The sequence below is a fragment of the Brachyhypopomus gauderio genome, unplaced genomic scaffold, assembly GCF_052324685.1.
Source record: "Brachyhypopomus gauderio isolate BG-103 unplaced genomic scaffold, BGAUD_0.2 sc43, whole genome shotgun sequence".
In the NCBI taxonomy this organism is placed as follows: domain Eukaryota; kingdom Metazoa; phylum Chordata; class Actinopteri; order Gymnotiformes; family Hypopomidae; genus Brachyhypopomus; species Brachyhypopomus gauderio.
Window position 1 is genome coordinate 37,663 of NW_027506869.1, and position 14,838 is coordinate 52,500.

The following is a 14,838-nucleotide window of genomic DNA, read 5'->3' on the forward strand; positions in this document are numbered from 1 at the left end:
GGAAAACAACTTCATCTGACTCTCTCCAGAATTATTTTTTCTCCTCCACATCACAACCTACCTGAGGAGCATAAGTACTGATGACATTCATCATCACCCCATCAATCTCCAACTTTACACAGATCACCCTGTCACTTACTCGCTTTACCTCCACTACACTCTTACTAAATTCATCCTTCAGGATTACCCCTACTCCATTTCTCTTCCTGTCTACACCATGATAGAAGAGTTTGAAGCCACCACCAATGCTCCTGGCCTTGCTCCCCTTCCACATGGTCTCCTGTACACACAGTATATCTATCTTCCTCCTGTCCATCGCATCAGCTAGCTCTCTCCCTTTACCTGTCATAGAGCCCACATTCAACGTACCAACTCTAACCTCCACCCTCCTGCTCTGCCTCCTCTCCTTCATCTTCAGAACCCTCTTCCCCCCTCTCCTCCTCCTCCTCCTCCCAACAGTAGTCCAATTTCCGCTAATGCCCTGTTGGACAACAGCACCAGTGGTGGTCGTTGTTAACCCGGGCCTTGACCGATCCGGTATGGAATTTCTGTTTTTGATCCGCATCATTTGATTTGGCGCAGTTTTTACACCGGATGCCCTTCCTGACGCAACCCTCCCTATTTATCCGGGCTTGGGACCGACACTAAAATACACTGGTGTGTGCACCCTAGTGGCTAGGTTATCTAATTTAATGCACTGCCTGAATTAAATTACAGCAACTTTTGTCCATATTATTAAGGTGTAAAGCCAGGAGCAATCAACAACATGGTGATCACAAAACCTGTGCCAAATGGAACATCTCAAGGTGGAGTTAGGTATGGTGCTTAATTACTTCTAATTAGACATGCAATTGTGCAGTTTAGCTGCTCTATCACAAATGTATAGTTACAATTAACTTTAATTTAAATATTATAATTTAATATTAAACTAGATGCTTATAGTTTGGGGTATTGTCTGTACTTGAATTTGTAGGAGTGGACTCTACAGGGGCATGGTGACCACTATAGGCATGGCATCCCACAAGCCAGCTGTGCAGTGTGCATTTGGTATGGTGCAGGAAGGCAGTGGTCTGTCATATCAGCAGCCTGTGTTACCATCACGACACATCACTCTCCACCCTGATGTGCCATCAACCCCACTTCTTCCTCTAAAAGACCACCACCTTGATGCACCCACCTGTGCTTTTGTGTGCACTGAACAGGAACTCTTTCACCTGAAGTCTTTGGAGGTGTCACTTGATATGGCTCACAGAATTGAGATGTCAACTCTGGCACAAGCCTAGAGTAACAGCGTGATGTGTTCGTGAGGTGTGCCATGTCAGAGGGCATAGCTCTGCAGAGTCCCTTGCTGAACGCATCATCAGAGGTACCAGACGGACGGCTGAAATGAAGAGAGGTCTAGAGATGGAGTCCGGAGCAGCATCTGAGTATTGCAGGATACTCAATGTAAATCACACACCATGTGGCCTCATCATCCACCCAGATGCTCCCTGGCTTGGTGCAGCCCCTGATGGTGTCGTATTTGACCCCACTGAATACCCCCAGTTTGGCTTGGTCGAGATTAAATGCCCTAATGTGAAGAATTACATTGACTGTAAGTATCTGTATATGGAGTACGGATGTTCAAAACTAAAAAAGACATGCGTATTACTGGCAGATTCAAATGTCAGTTACTAATCAGCGGGCTTCACTGGTGTGATTTTGTGGTGTGGGCTAAAGAGGATTTTTTTGTGGAGCTGGTTTATATGGATGCAGATGTACAGAGACAAATTCGTGAGAAGACAGATTTATTTTACTTCTACACATATATGACAAAATGTCTGTCATTGAAATGTTAACATGTTCTATACAGAATCTTTTTTAAATCATATGTTCACTTATTTAACAATATTTGTGCTTTTCTTAAACAGCACATTGTTTTTGATGTAAAGAACCTGGAAATATGTTTATGAAAAAATATTTACAGTTACAAATTTAAATGTTACAAATTATTCATATGTAATTAATTATTGTTTGATTAATAAAAATAAGAGCTTTATTTTAACCCATGACTTAACTAGTGCTTTGTTTTGATAGTTTGACAACAGGCATGCCACTGTAAATAACTGGTTAATGTTTACTGTGTGAGAAAGGGAAATTATGCCATCAAACAACTTGTTTTGTTTGATTCTCCTTATTACACGTTCTACGCGTACACTAAGACGGGCTATGGATTGTGTTTCAGATACCTGGTATGCAGGCATCTGACTTTGCTTTAACAAAAATGGTGGGCAGTAGACTTTGCACTTAACACAATCAGTAATTAGGAAGCCCTTGCCAACCATCACTGCCATTTCTTCTGTGAGCAACTTGGCCAATCCTGACTGTTTGAATAACTCTTTGTCACATCCAGCAGCTACAGCACTCTCTACAGCTCAAAACCATGGACATGGAGGTTATACACACACACACACACACACACACACACACACACACACACACAGACACTCACACACACACACACACTGTATGTGTGTGTGTGTGTGAGTGTGTGTGTATAACCTCCACGTTCGTGGTTTTGAGCTGTAGAGAGTGCTGTAGCTGCTGGATGATGGAGTCTTTTTCGTTCAGCGCCCCCTGCAGGCTGGCCTCACTCTTCTGACTGGAGCGCTGCACAGTCTTCACTGTGTTCACCAGCTGCTGCAGCTCCACGTCCTTCTCCTTCAACAGCGTGTCAAAGCTCTGGACACACACACACACACACACACACGTACACGCACGTACACACACACACGCACACACAGTTAAAAAGGTAAAAATACTCCATATTCTCAGTGTATTTCTTTTTTGCTGGAGATATGCACATGTATAAAAAACATTCACAAATGTATATACACAGCATGCATACACGCACACACCTTCAGCTGGTTCTCCCTCCTCAGTGCACTGTTAAGAGCCTGTGTTTTCTGAGCTAGCTCCTTCTTCAGTAGGACTGTGGCCTTAATACTGACTGGGGGAGAATTCACCTCACTGTTCCGCCGTGATATTTGAGCTAGATATATATATATACACACACACACGATTATGCTATCTATTAAATTATTACATGCTACAGATTTTTTAAACCGCTCCAGCACCTGAGTGGGCAGAGCCTCTGACACCTTTAACTGAGCCACTGGCCCGCCTCTCTCCTGGACCTGTGTGCAACAACGATCCTTCTGCTCACGTGGTCAGATTTCGGTGTAACACCGGCAAACATGAGTGGAGACGTGCTCATGTGCTGCACGGCACACCAGATAGCACTGGGCACAGAGGGTCGTGTTGTACTTTGCATCGACTGCGATGTTAAAAAAGAGAGAGAGAGAGAAAGAAAGAGAGATCATATTACACCTGCACTCCACTCACTGCACTGGTTACCTGTCAGCTTTAGAATAGATTTTAAAGTTCTAGTCATGGTTTTTAAATGTCTTCATGGTCTTGCTCCTCTTTACCTCAGTGAAATGATGGTTAGATATGTTCCAGTCAGGTCTCCAAACAGTAATCTACTGGTGATTCCTAAAAGCCGATTTCTTTAGGCCTAGTGAGTGACACTAACTCATTTACTGCCTCACCAGATTGACAGACTCAAAGTGTGAGTCTTCATCATCATAGATGTCCTCTTGTTGTTCTTCTTCTTCTTCAAAGTCTTTTTCACGCAGAGAAAGCCTGGAAACACAAACCCACACACAGAAAGCTCAGAAGGTGTAAACCTCCATAAGCTTCCACATTCCTTCTGTATTTAACAGAGTTGTGACTTTACTGCCAAATTAAGTCCTCAGACATCAGCAATTTCTACACACACACACACACACACACGCGCGCCCACATACACCCAGGATTCTAAAGGGTCTCAAGATTCTCCGAAGTTCACCAGGGGAGTAACACTGCAGTCGGGGCCTACAATATCAGTATCATCATTAGGGATTTGGACCCATAGTATTGTTAACCTTGTAAATCCTGTAAAGCGCTTTGTGACAACATGTGTTGTGAAAAGCGCTATACAAATATATTTGATTTGATGATACCAGGTCACGTCCACCTGAACCAATCACCACCAACACTACTTTGCAGTCACTGTGAAGCATTGCCTACATTTCCCTGTTTGCATGCTAAGCTGTTCCTATCGTTTACTCTCGTGTTACTCAAGAACTGCAGAATATGTGATCTGCTGTCTGCCGTCTCACCTGCTACCACAACCACTTCTACCCCTTCCAAGTCTCATGGAGGGATGAGTTCCCCTCTACACCTCGCCACAATTATTTTAAATAAAATACACACTGGCTATACTGAAGTTCACCTCTGACCACATGACTTCGCAGTATTAAAGCAGTATTATGTCTAAATATCTAGTAAGGACAAAACTAAAGTGCTCAATGAACTAAGTTATAGTCACTACCTCACAGGATTGAAATGTCCGTTTTTGTTTTTTTGTTTTTTTTGTGACTTATCTGTATTGGCCTCACCAAAATCATACTCCCCTTAAAATAACCCTTGTTGAATGTAGAGATATGTGCTTCATATAGAATAGCCTACACATCCAGTTAAGTCACAAAAATTAGAGTTAACCAGAGATTTCAGTCCTGTGAGGTTGTGTTGCAGGCCGTCTGATCAAGGCCAACCACAAGCTGGTGGCGCCGCCTGCCCCCTGCTGGCCACCAAGAGCAACAGCGACCTGCAGAAACAAGAGGACAAACAGCTGATGGCCGTGAGTGCAGACCAGACAGAAAGGACCAATCAAAGAGCTGCACGAGGAACCTGCTAGGAGAAGGAATCAGTACACATGCTTACATAATACATACATACATAAATGTGTGTGTGTGTGTATGTGTGTGTATATGTATTCAGTTCACAGCAATGAATGACATTAGTATCACACAGGAAAGCACATCATTATGTGCTATGGATGTTAAGGGAAGAGCCAGTGTGTAAGGAGATGAACTACTGTTGTAATCAAGAGGAGCTTGAACATGACATTGTAGTTAATGTGTAGCATTGTATTGTAGCTATACAAGATAGCATTTTGAGTCTATTGAATGTCAAGAATGTGATGTCTGCAGGAATGCAACTGTTATTTTTAATGACGTGTATTAAACAGCCTTTTCTGTAAGGTTGCTTTTACAAGCCCCACAATAACCATTGATTTGAGTCACTTCAAGTTCACTACAATATCATAATCATTTAGTTTCGTTTTATTCCTGCACAGAGTACACACACCAACGTGCTAGATATTATCTGTAGAACCTGTAGAACCATCCTGCGCACCCGGTGCTAACGGGCCGCCCAATGGAGGATGGGTTCCCTTTTGAGTCTTGGTCCTCCAAAGGTTTCTTCCTAATCCCCACCACCATAGGGAGTTTTTCCTTGCCACTGTCGCCTTGGCTTGCTCATTAGGGATCTGGACCCATACGATTGTAAAGCTGCTTTGTGACATGTGTTGTGAAAGCTATATAAATAAATTTGACTTTGACTATACAACACTCTGCCAGTGCAACGGTAAATGTTTTCGTGTTGTCCATACAAAGCATGTTATGTCATCATTTTCAAATTAATCTTTACATCAAAAGAAGTTTTGATAGTCATAATGTAATATGACAATAAGATAATGTATTTTTTCCCCAGGTTCTTCAACCAATTGATGAGTTTTTTCTCTTCATGAACTACCTGTCATTGGGACTGATGCAAAAGGATTTGGCCCACAGATTTAGAATACATCGGTCAACTGTTAGTCGTATCATTAACACCTGGGCCAACTTCCTTTATACTGTATTGGGAGCCGTTTCTATTTGGTTAGATGTGGACACTGTGAACTCACCTCCCAGATGTGTTTCAGGACTACGCTGACACTCAAATAATTTTAGATTGCACAAAACTGAGATGTCAAACTCCAAATTTCCTTCTCCTCCAGAGTGAAGTGTTTTCCACTTATAAATCACACTGTACATTCAAAGGGTTGATTGGGATAGCCCCTCATGGCGCAGTGACCTTTGTGTCTTCTCTTTATCAAGGTGCTATCAGTGATAAAGAGATCTTAAAGCAGTCTGGCATTGTGGCCCTCCTTGACCCATCTATGGCCATCATGGTGGACTAGCTAGCAGGTTTCCTTGTTGAAGACTGCGTTCCATGCAAAGTCCACATACCCACGTTTCTGTCAAAGAGAGCTCAACTGTCTAGGTCAGAGATCAGAACGTCACAGTCCATTGCAAGACTGAGAGTCCATGTTGAGCGTGTGATTCGCAGAGACAAAGAACATAAAATATTCAGCACATTGATCCCCCTTTCAATCACAGGGAGCATAAACCAAATTTTTACTGTTGCCTGTCTTTTGGTGAATTATCAAAATGGCCCCTTGGTAAAAGCCTGGGCAAACAATGGCTAATCTCAATCCAGAATTAGACAGATGATGTAATGTGAATTACAGTGATTTATTTATTTATTTATTTTCTCTAACCTTAAAATGATCCCTTTAAGGTCAGGGGTCGGCAACCCGCAGCTCTGGAGCCGCATGCAGCTCTTTGATGCCTCTGATGCGGCTCAGCTTTTGAATAGAATTAATGAGTATTTAATTAACGTATATTATTTTTGAGACTTAAAAAAATGTTCGGGTGGAATTTCACAAATGTCCGGTATTTAGTTTCGGTTCGCTTGAGTGACATGTCATCGTCACTGAAATAAATTTCCAATTATTTTGCTTTTGTGGCTCAGAGTCAAAAAGGTTGCCGACCCCTGCTTTAGGTCATGCTAGTCTGTAAATATTGGCTGCAATGTTAAGGTACAGTGCAATATGATTAATTGTATAAAATGCTTTCACTTTTATATGTAAAATTGACACAACACAATACAACATTATGTATTTCTTAACTTTTACTGTATTTGTAAAAAATGAAATGAAAACAATAGTAATACAATTGACAGAATAAATTGAAATAGTTTAAATTGTTCATGAGTTCATGTCTTCATTATGATTTTCTATTGCTTGGGCATAGAGAGGTATTTTGGCATGCAAATGTTAAAGAAAAACATGTCACACCTCCTTTTCACCTCTTCTAATACACTGCTATCTCTGTAAACTCGCTGCACAAAGATATCATCATGGGCACAGATAACTAAATCACACCACTGCATACCAGTAATCAATAACTGGCACTGAATTTGCCAATAATAACAATGGCTCTCCTTCATTTTGTGTAGGCCTTGCGCCACTTTGAGGAATTTGCAGTCTACATAGCTTTGTGCATTTGGGCACTTAATTTCAACAAGCCCAAATGATGGACGCTCAAGTGGGTCATATACAAGTCCATCAGGTGATGCACCCAGCCAAGATGCATCTGGATGAATCACTAGGCCACACTTGGTCAAGTTCAAGTTTTTCAGAACTGCATAGTCCTTTAAGGCCCCTGTTTCCATTTCAAGTCCCCTCTTCATGTGTGCTGTTTGTCGTGTCCTTCGGATTATCCTTTCTGCCAGCCTTTCTGCAGCACCTGGACCTCTAACGTAGCTCACCTCTCTGAAATGTGAGGCAGTCACTCTTTCTCTCCTAAGTGAATGCCACTCAGGTGTAGCACTTTGGGATCTTGTTGCCTCCTCAATAAGGTGTGACTGTGACAAGGTCACAGAAAGTGAGCTTAGGTGTAGCTGTTCTTGGTGTGTTGGCACAAATGAATATTCAGGTGGGCTTAGATGGTAACATTCTAGTGGCAGACTCGGGAATGGGGGTGCATCCTCATGTATGACAACACTGTCAGATGGAGGTGGTGGTTGTTGATAGGACAGTACACTGCCAACTTGTACCTTCCCAAAGATGGAGTCCACAAGTGGCTTGTCAGGCGAGATGTTCATTGTGCAGATGAGTGGAAGAGAATCTGCTTTCATTCCAGCGTAGACTGGTCCAGGATTGAGGGTGGCCGGGTGTGGGAGCTCACCGCTGTAGCCCTTGAAAAGTGTACTTCTGAAATAAAAGAAGAGTGAATAACATTTATTTTTACACATTGTAATCTGTTCACCAGCACAACTGATTGTGAATCACATATCACATGTCATCTGAAGTACAACGAGGCTAAATTAAATTTTGAAGAGAACAGGGTCTTATCAGATGATCAAAAGCATTTATTTTTTTACCACACACTGTAATCTGCCTATTAAATTTGGTACTACATACCTAACTCCACTGGCTGTAGTAGCACCTGGTTTTGGCTTTAGGACAACCATGGCATCCACGTGTCCAGGCTTCACCCCCTATTAATTTAAAAGATGGTGTTAGTAAAGTGACTGTGATACATTAACTAACATTAAATAATGAAATAAGACAAACCATTGTTGGTGGTTTATGCCACTTCTGTTCTGTCTGTGTGCATGAAAGGACAGGAGGGACGACAGACATGCCAGATTCAGAATAATGAGCAGTCTGGAAAAGCAATGCAACCAGCAACACAAGAGCAGTTGCTGTTAATGAGCACAACTGGCATTGAATCACGTAATGTCATCTGAAATACACAAGAGGCAAAATTTAATATCTTGAAAGGAAGACTTCAGCAATGTCAATAGGCGCAATATCTGTCCCATCATGTTGTTAGTGGTGAATGTCACTTGTCTATTGTCTCATATAACGTTTGTGCTGTTTTGCATCACTCTTAAAACACTTGGCTATACTGTCTTTCTATTCTACAGTGTTGTGCATGGTTCAATCAACTATAAACTAAATATATTTTAGATGTAAACTTCATTTTCACTCCAGATGAAATGCTTAAACATAGGAGTGAAACAGGCCTACTTATATTTATATTATTTTGTTGTTTCCACCACCTACTACAGAACAGGTTTTACTTCAACTGCTTCTTGAAGAGTGTTATCAGAATATGTTAATAGGTGTAAGTGTTGAAGCCATATGTTAATAAAGAAGTCAAGATGAAGGATTTGAAAGACAGATTGACAGATTTTAGAAAATGCCGTTTGAAGAATAGCTGAGGTGGACTATATTCTGCTTTTGAGTCATAGAGGTAGATAACAATAGCTCGAACTGTAAAATAAACTCCCATTTGTTTACTATAGGCAAAACAGACTGCTAATGATTCCCACTCAGCTACTCTGCATTTGGCTACCATTGTAAGCTTTAAAAACCAATGCCTATGGTTATCACAGCTTACGTGAAGTAAGAGCAAGGATAAAAGATTGAACTTGTGTTGAACTAACTTTTGAACTTGTTCAACAGAACTTTGAACGTGACACTGAACAGAACTCGTGTCATTTTAACCAGTCCTACTCTCAGCTGGTGTGGCGTATCTGTTTTCTTCATAGATCTGTAGCAGTGAGCCCTCACTGTTATCTAAGGCTCGTCAGCCTTACTTTTGCCTGATACTTCCATCAGAAATACAAACATGTTTTAAAAAGGCATTTCTAGTACTAGGACAGGTTGGTTCGTTACTAAAAACAACATCACTTCATTAGACTGCCACCTCAGGCTAGCTAGCTAACTAGCGTCAGCCACTTACCTTCAAAATTGCAGAGGTAGGATGAAACGTAGAACTTGAAACCCTTTTCAAGTTTACTCTGTTTTTACAAGTTGTTTCTCCGCCAGTTGAGTATGATGAGGCTCAACTGATGAGGCTCAGGGATTCCGTGTCATACAGCGACGTGCTCAGGGTCCTAGTGCCTGTAGAATTAATGGCCCGATTTACGGAATTTAAAAACCAGGACATTTCCACAGTTTTAAAAAATATCCCGGGACGCCCGGGACAGGACGTGAAATATGGACATGTCCCGGGAAATACGGACGTTTGGTCACCCTAACTAAACGTTATTTTTGGTGGCCAGACGTAAGATAACAATCGGAAGTATTAACTATCTTGTATAATGTATCTAAGTTGGCCACTGACGCTACATAGCTACCCTAACTAGTAGCTATAATGTAACTAGTAGCTATAATTGGGCGAATTGGGGAGGTTATAGATAGCTGCTTGAATGTCCTGTGGCTAAATAGATAATCCGACGTTAAAGTATTATTTAGCTTTGCCTATCTGACCTTTAAAAGTGTGAACGTGGAGTGTTTAATAAGGTGTCGGGTAATGTCATATACGTGCTGCTGGTCGTGATATCTGTTGTCATTTAGAGTAACACAAGCGGGTCCTTCAGTGTCCTGAGCGCTCCTAGCACCACCGTAAATATAGCCGCACACGCAAAACTATCACTTTTGGAGTTAAGAGTTTAATAATAATGTTAAAGGATGCATCTATCTAAAGATGGAATCAGCATACAGTATATTACAATATATCAGCATACAGTATATGACTCTAAATTACAATCATTTGTTACGTATGAGGAGGGAATAGATTAGTTCTATTACGCAATTCCTTCGATTTTGGTGAGCGAGTATTTGCGGCGCAACGAGTTTAGTGTGGAGGACGTGACAGGTACTGCTGATTCTCTCTCTCTCTCTCTCTCTCTCTCTCTCACACACACACACACACAAAGCATTTATTAGTTATTCATGCACCTCTGTCTGCCTCGAGTATAGTATCCCCTACAACACTAAGAACATAAGAAGGAACAAACTGTTTTCTCTCTCTCTCTCTCTCTCTCTCTCTCTCTCTCTCTCTCTCTCTCTCTCTCTCTGTGAGTGTTCGAGTATTAGCCTGTAAGCCCATTATTAGAGCTATTTTATTTGGTGAATGAAAGTATTTATATGTGCTTTTTATACACAGTAGCTCCATGTAGAGGTGTGTGTGTGTGTGTGTGTCACTCTCAGTTCAGTTCAGATGAAATATACCCAAATAAGGTTACATCTGCTTTGCCAGGACCGTGTTACAGCACTGGACAATAATGAATAACTGGATTCTTAGACAATGTAACATTATGGAGTCCCAGAACGGGATTCGTTCGTGGTGGATGTTTAGGCTGTCTGACGTGATGGTGCGGTCTTCTGCTCCGCCGCTCTTTATAGATGTTCTGTGATGTAGAGCGCGAAACCTAAGATCTGCATGCACAGGCCTTTGAGGATAACTTGACCACAAGTGTTTGTCTTTTGTGGGAAGTGTGTGTTTTGTCTTTGTGAAAAGTTCTTTTCATGAACAAGCGGTTGTCATAAAAACAAACAAACAAAAAAACAAACATGCACGTTTGTCTTTATCTTTCTGATATTTTCTCTCCCATAACTCCTCCCCTCGTCTCTTTGTTTATTTCTGTTCCTCCTCATCTCTGTCCATTTATGTGATGTTTGTGTGTGTGTGTGTGTGTTTGTGTAGAACATTGAGTTAAAAGTGGAGGTGGAGTCCATGAATAGAGAGCTCGCAGAGAAACGGGACCTACTGGTGTCTGCATCGTAAGCCCCGCCCACTGCACATGTCAATTCATGCAAACTAGATGTGCCACTCATTGATTTGAATTTTAAAATAAAGAAATTGCTCATTTATGCTTCTATATGTTTAAAATGGTGTGTGTGTGTGTGTGTGTGTGTGTGTGTGTGTGTAGGAAAGCCCTGAGGTGAGTCCTGAGGGTCTGTGTCACCAGGGGGGCGCAGTGTCGTCCACAGGACCACGTCCACACGTCTTTATCTCTTCTGAATATGCTGTTTGAATGTTCCAAGCTGTTGTTGTTGTTGTTGTTGTGATTCATCTAGTGATGTGATTTTCATCTCTTCAGTTATTTGAATCTAATTCTGCCTCCCAACATGATGCTAACTTTTCCCACCTTCTTTCACAGAGTGATTGAGCGTCTCCAGGAGTCTATCAAAAACCAGGACGCTCTGATTGGAGAGCTGCAGAAGAAGTGCCCAGAGCAGCCAGTCACAGAGCAGATGGCACAGCTCAGCGTTCTGATTGGGCAAAAGGACAAGGAGCTACAGGTCATTTTGTTGCTGTGGCTGGTTAGATGTGAATCATGTTTTAAAGCCTCTCTTTTTGCCTTCATGAGTGTATCATCAGTGTATCCAGCGTACAGCCACCACACCACAACCACACCCCCACCCACACCCCACCTCTAGCATCACTCCTTCCATAGTCAGCCTGCCTTCCTAGCGTTTTATGGTAAATTAAATACTAACGCCACATTCTTTTGGTTTACGCAGGCTCTGAAAAATGAGTTGGACCAGGAGAGACAGAAAACGGAGAAAGAAAACCAGGTGTGTGTGTGTGTGTTTCCTTATATGCACCTACTCATGCTTACAATCATACCGGGGTGATCCACAGGCACCAGGCAGACTACAGCTTCCTTAATGATCTACTGAATTACATCATGGGCATGTGTGTCTAATTCCCCATGGAAATTAAAGAGATGTTAGACCCCACCCAAACACACCTACAAAACACACACACCCACACACCCACACACCCACACACACACACACACACACACACACACACACACACACACACACAACACACACACACACACACACACACACACACACCCACACACACACACACACACACACACACACACACACACACACACACACACTCCTCCTGCCTGATCTGGGGGCAGAGCCCTGCTCCTCTTGCATGGTCTGTTTGTTCATAACTTGTTTTGGATGGTGATAACGTAACCAAAATATAACGTTGTAGTGTTCATATGGTTACGATGCTGCATTGTTGCTAAGTGCCAGCTGCCCCACGGAGGGCTGTTTCTTGTGTTTGCCCCTGACTGGTAGTTTAATTTAGATCAAACAATTGAAATGGTATATATATACACATCATACAGTGAGTTTTCTAAACATAAAAATTATGACAAATATTACCAAAACGCACCAAACACCCCAACATCACGTATGACTCCACAGAATTATTCTCTAATATAAACCACCAGTGTGAGATTCAAACTCGGAGGAAGAAGGACACGCTGGGCATGATGGGAAAGCCCCACCTCCTCCTGACTTGCTATTGGCTGTGAGCTGGCTGGATTCGGTGTAAAACCGTACACATCTGTAAACGTGCCTGGTCATAATGGCTTGTAGGTTATGCTGTCGTTAGTGACAGTCATTCAGCAAAGGGCTTTCAGTTATCAAGCACTTTGTTGAAGGGCACAGTGCCAGGAACCAATCACAGTGCTGGAACCAATCATAAAAATCTTATGAAAACAGCTATCCAATCAAATGAATCCTGGTTGCTTACATTTGCTTAATCCACTAGAGGGCAAACATCTGCTTAGCAACTAGAAGTCCTCACAACATGGGTATTAATTATTATAACAAGTGTTTCAAGATCTAAAGTGTGCTTTCAGCCAACAGGGACCCCTTCTGGCGAGTGGCAGTGTTTGTTGTTAAAACAAGGAGAAAGGGTGGACCTCACAAACCTGTCCCATCTCATGGTCCTCACAGCAATGCAAAAACATGTATATATGTGGGGGGAGGTGGACAGAGGACGGAGCCTCTGAATGCCCAGAAATACTGCTGTATGACTCCTGCAGGGGTCAGATTAGGTCACGTAATGTCACATGGGGGTGTTGTCTTCCCCACCTGAATGGGTATTTTTTGACTGTGTGTGTGTGTGTGTGTGTGTGTTCAGGCATGCTCACTGAAGCAGGAGGAGTTGAACAGGCTGCAGCAGACTGCCAAGCAGCTGAGCGAAGACCTTCAATCCACCAAGAACAGCAGCCAAACACTTAAACACAGACTGGAGGAGATGGACCGTGAGAACAAGGAGGAGATGGACCGTGAGAACAAGGTACACGCACACACAGACTAACTAAAGGTTAGAAAAGCAGGCTCTGTACCGTAAGATTGTAAGTTCGATTACCTGGGCAACGCTTTGTCCTACCTCAACACTCTTATCCTTGTGTGTGTGTGTGTGTGTGTGGTCACTGCCAGGCGCTCTCGGCTGAGCTGGAGCAGAGGAATGGTGAGTTGGGTGTGGAGAGGAGGAACTCTCTGAAGAGAGACAAGATCATCCAGGGTCTGAGCCTACTGCTCAAGGAGAAGGAGAAAGAGGTAACACACAGACACACACACTCAGACACACACACATACCATTACAGGGGTTTACATGTGTACCCCAGCAGTGTCATATAGGCCACCCTTTATGTTAACACTCCCTCTCTCTCTCTCTCTCTCTCTCTCTCTCTCTCTCTCTCTCTCTCTCTCTCTCTCTCTCCTTCTCTCAGGTTGAGGAGTTGTATGGTAATTTGGAGGAGAAGGAGAAGATTCTTGCCAAGACCAGAGAAGCACTTCACAAAGCCCAGCTTCAGAAGCACCAGGCAAGTAGACCAAACGTGTTTGTGTGTGTGTGTGTGTGTGTGTGTGTGTGTGTTTTGTGATCAGTTGGTGAGACACACACGTTGATACATAAACTTCACAAAATATGCAATGAGGGACAAGGGAAACATAAGGACTATAAATACACGGAACTAATCCAGACACAGGTGAAGACAATGACGACATGGGCGTGGCAGACGAGGGGAAACCATGGAGACAGACACGCAGGGAACGACACAGACACGAGCAGGAACCCAAAGTGTCAGCTAGAGAGGGGGGCGTAGCCCTACGTGACAGCGTGGCACTTTGGAGAGGCCTTAGAACCAGTGTTAATTTTGACAGCAATTTTTTATTTAGTTTTAGTCTTAGTCTTTTGACTAAAATGTCATTTAGTTTTAGTCATAATTTAGTCATTGGATTTGTTTTTAGTCTTAGTCTAGTTTTAGTCAACTAATTATCATTAGAATTTAGTCGACTAATTATCAAAAGAATTTAGTTGACTAAAATATTAATGGTGTAATAGTCATTATTTACACTTGCACAAAATGAAACATTTATTAACCAATTACAGAATATTATTGTTTGTATGTGCAATATATACAAAAACAAATTTCCAAACAACTTTATTGACCTGAACTTATAGT

General features: G+C 42.3%; 2 protein-coding genes and 2 long non-coding RNA genes across 4 annotated transcripts in view; 2 read left to right on the top strand and 2 right to left on the bottom strand.

Moving 5' to 3' along the window:
* LOC143486040 (uncharacterized) overlaps positions 1 to 14,838 on the bottom strand; it is a 149,777-nt gene that overhangs the window by 19,972 nt on the left and 114,967 nt on the right. The gene's annotated exons all lie outside the window — the stretch shown is intronic.
* Positions 20 to 1,785, top strand: LOC143486038 (uncharacterized). The gene is made up of 3 exons (XR_013123115.1): positions 20 to 657; positions 741 to 816; positions 974 to 1,785. It is a non-coding gene; the product is annotated as an uncharacterized LOC143486038 (long non-coding RNA).
* Positions 6,963 to 9,484, bottom strand: LOC143485996 (uncharacterized). Its single transcript, XR_013123096.1, has 3 exons — positions 8,327 to 9,484; positions 8,174 to 8,250; positions 6,963 to 7,963 (listed from the first exon to the last, which is right to left on the bottom strand). It is a non-coding gene; the product is annotated as an uncharacterized LOC143485996 (long non-coding RNA).
* The window catches only part of LOC143485993 (uncharacterized), an 11,165-nt gene continuing 9,975 nt past the window's right edge, over positions 13,649 to 14,838 (top strand). The window contains exons 1-3 of the mRNA XM_076985757.1: positions 13,649 to 13,694; positions 13,811 to 13,930; positions 14,104 to 14,196. The gene's annotated coding sequence lies outside the window, so the exon portion shown is untranslated. The remainder of the gene's footprint in view (positions 13,695 to 13,810; positions 13,931 to 14,103; positions 14,197 to 14,838) is intronic.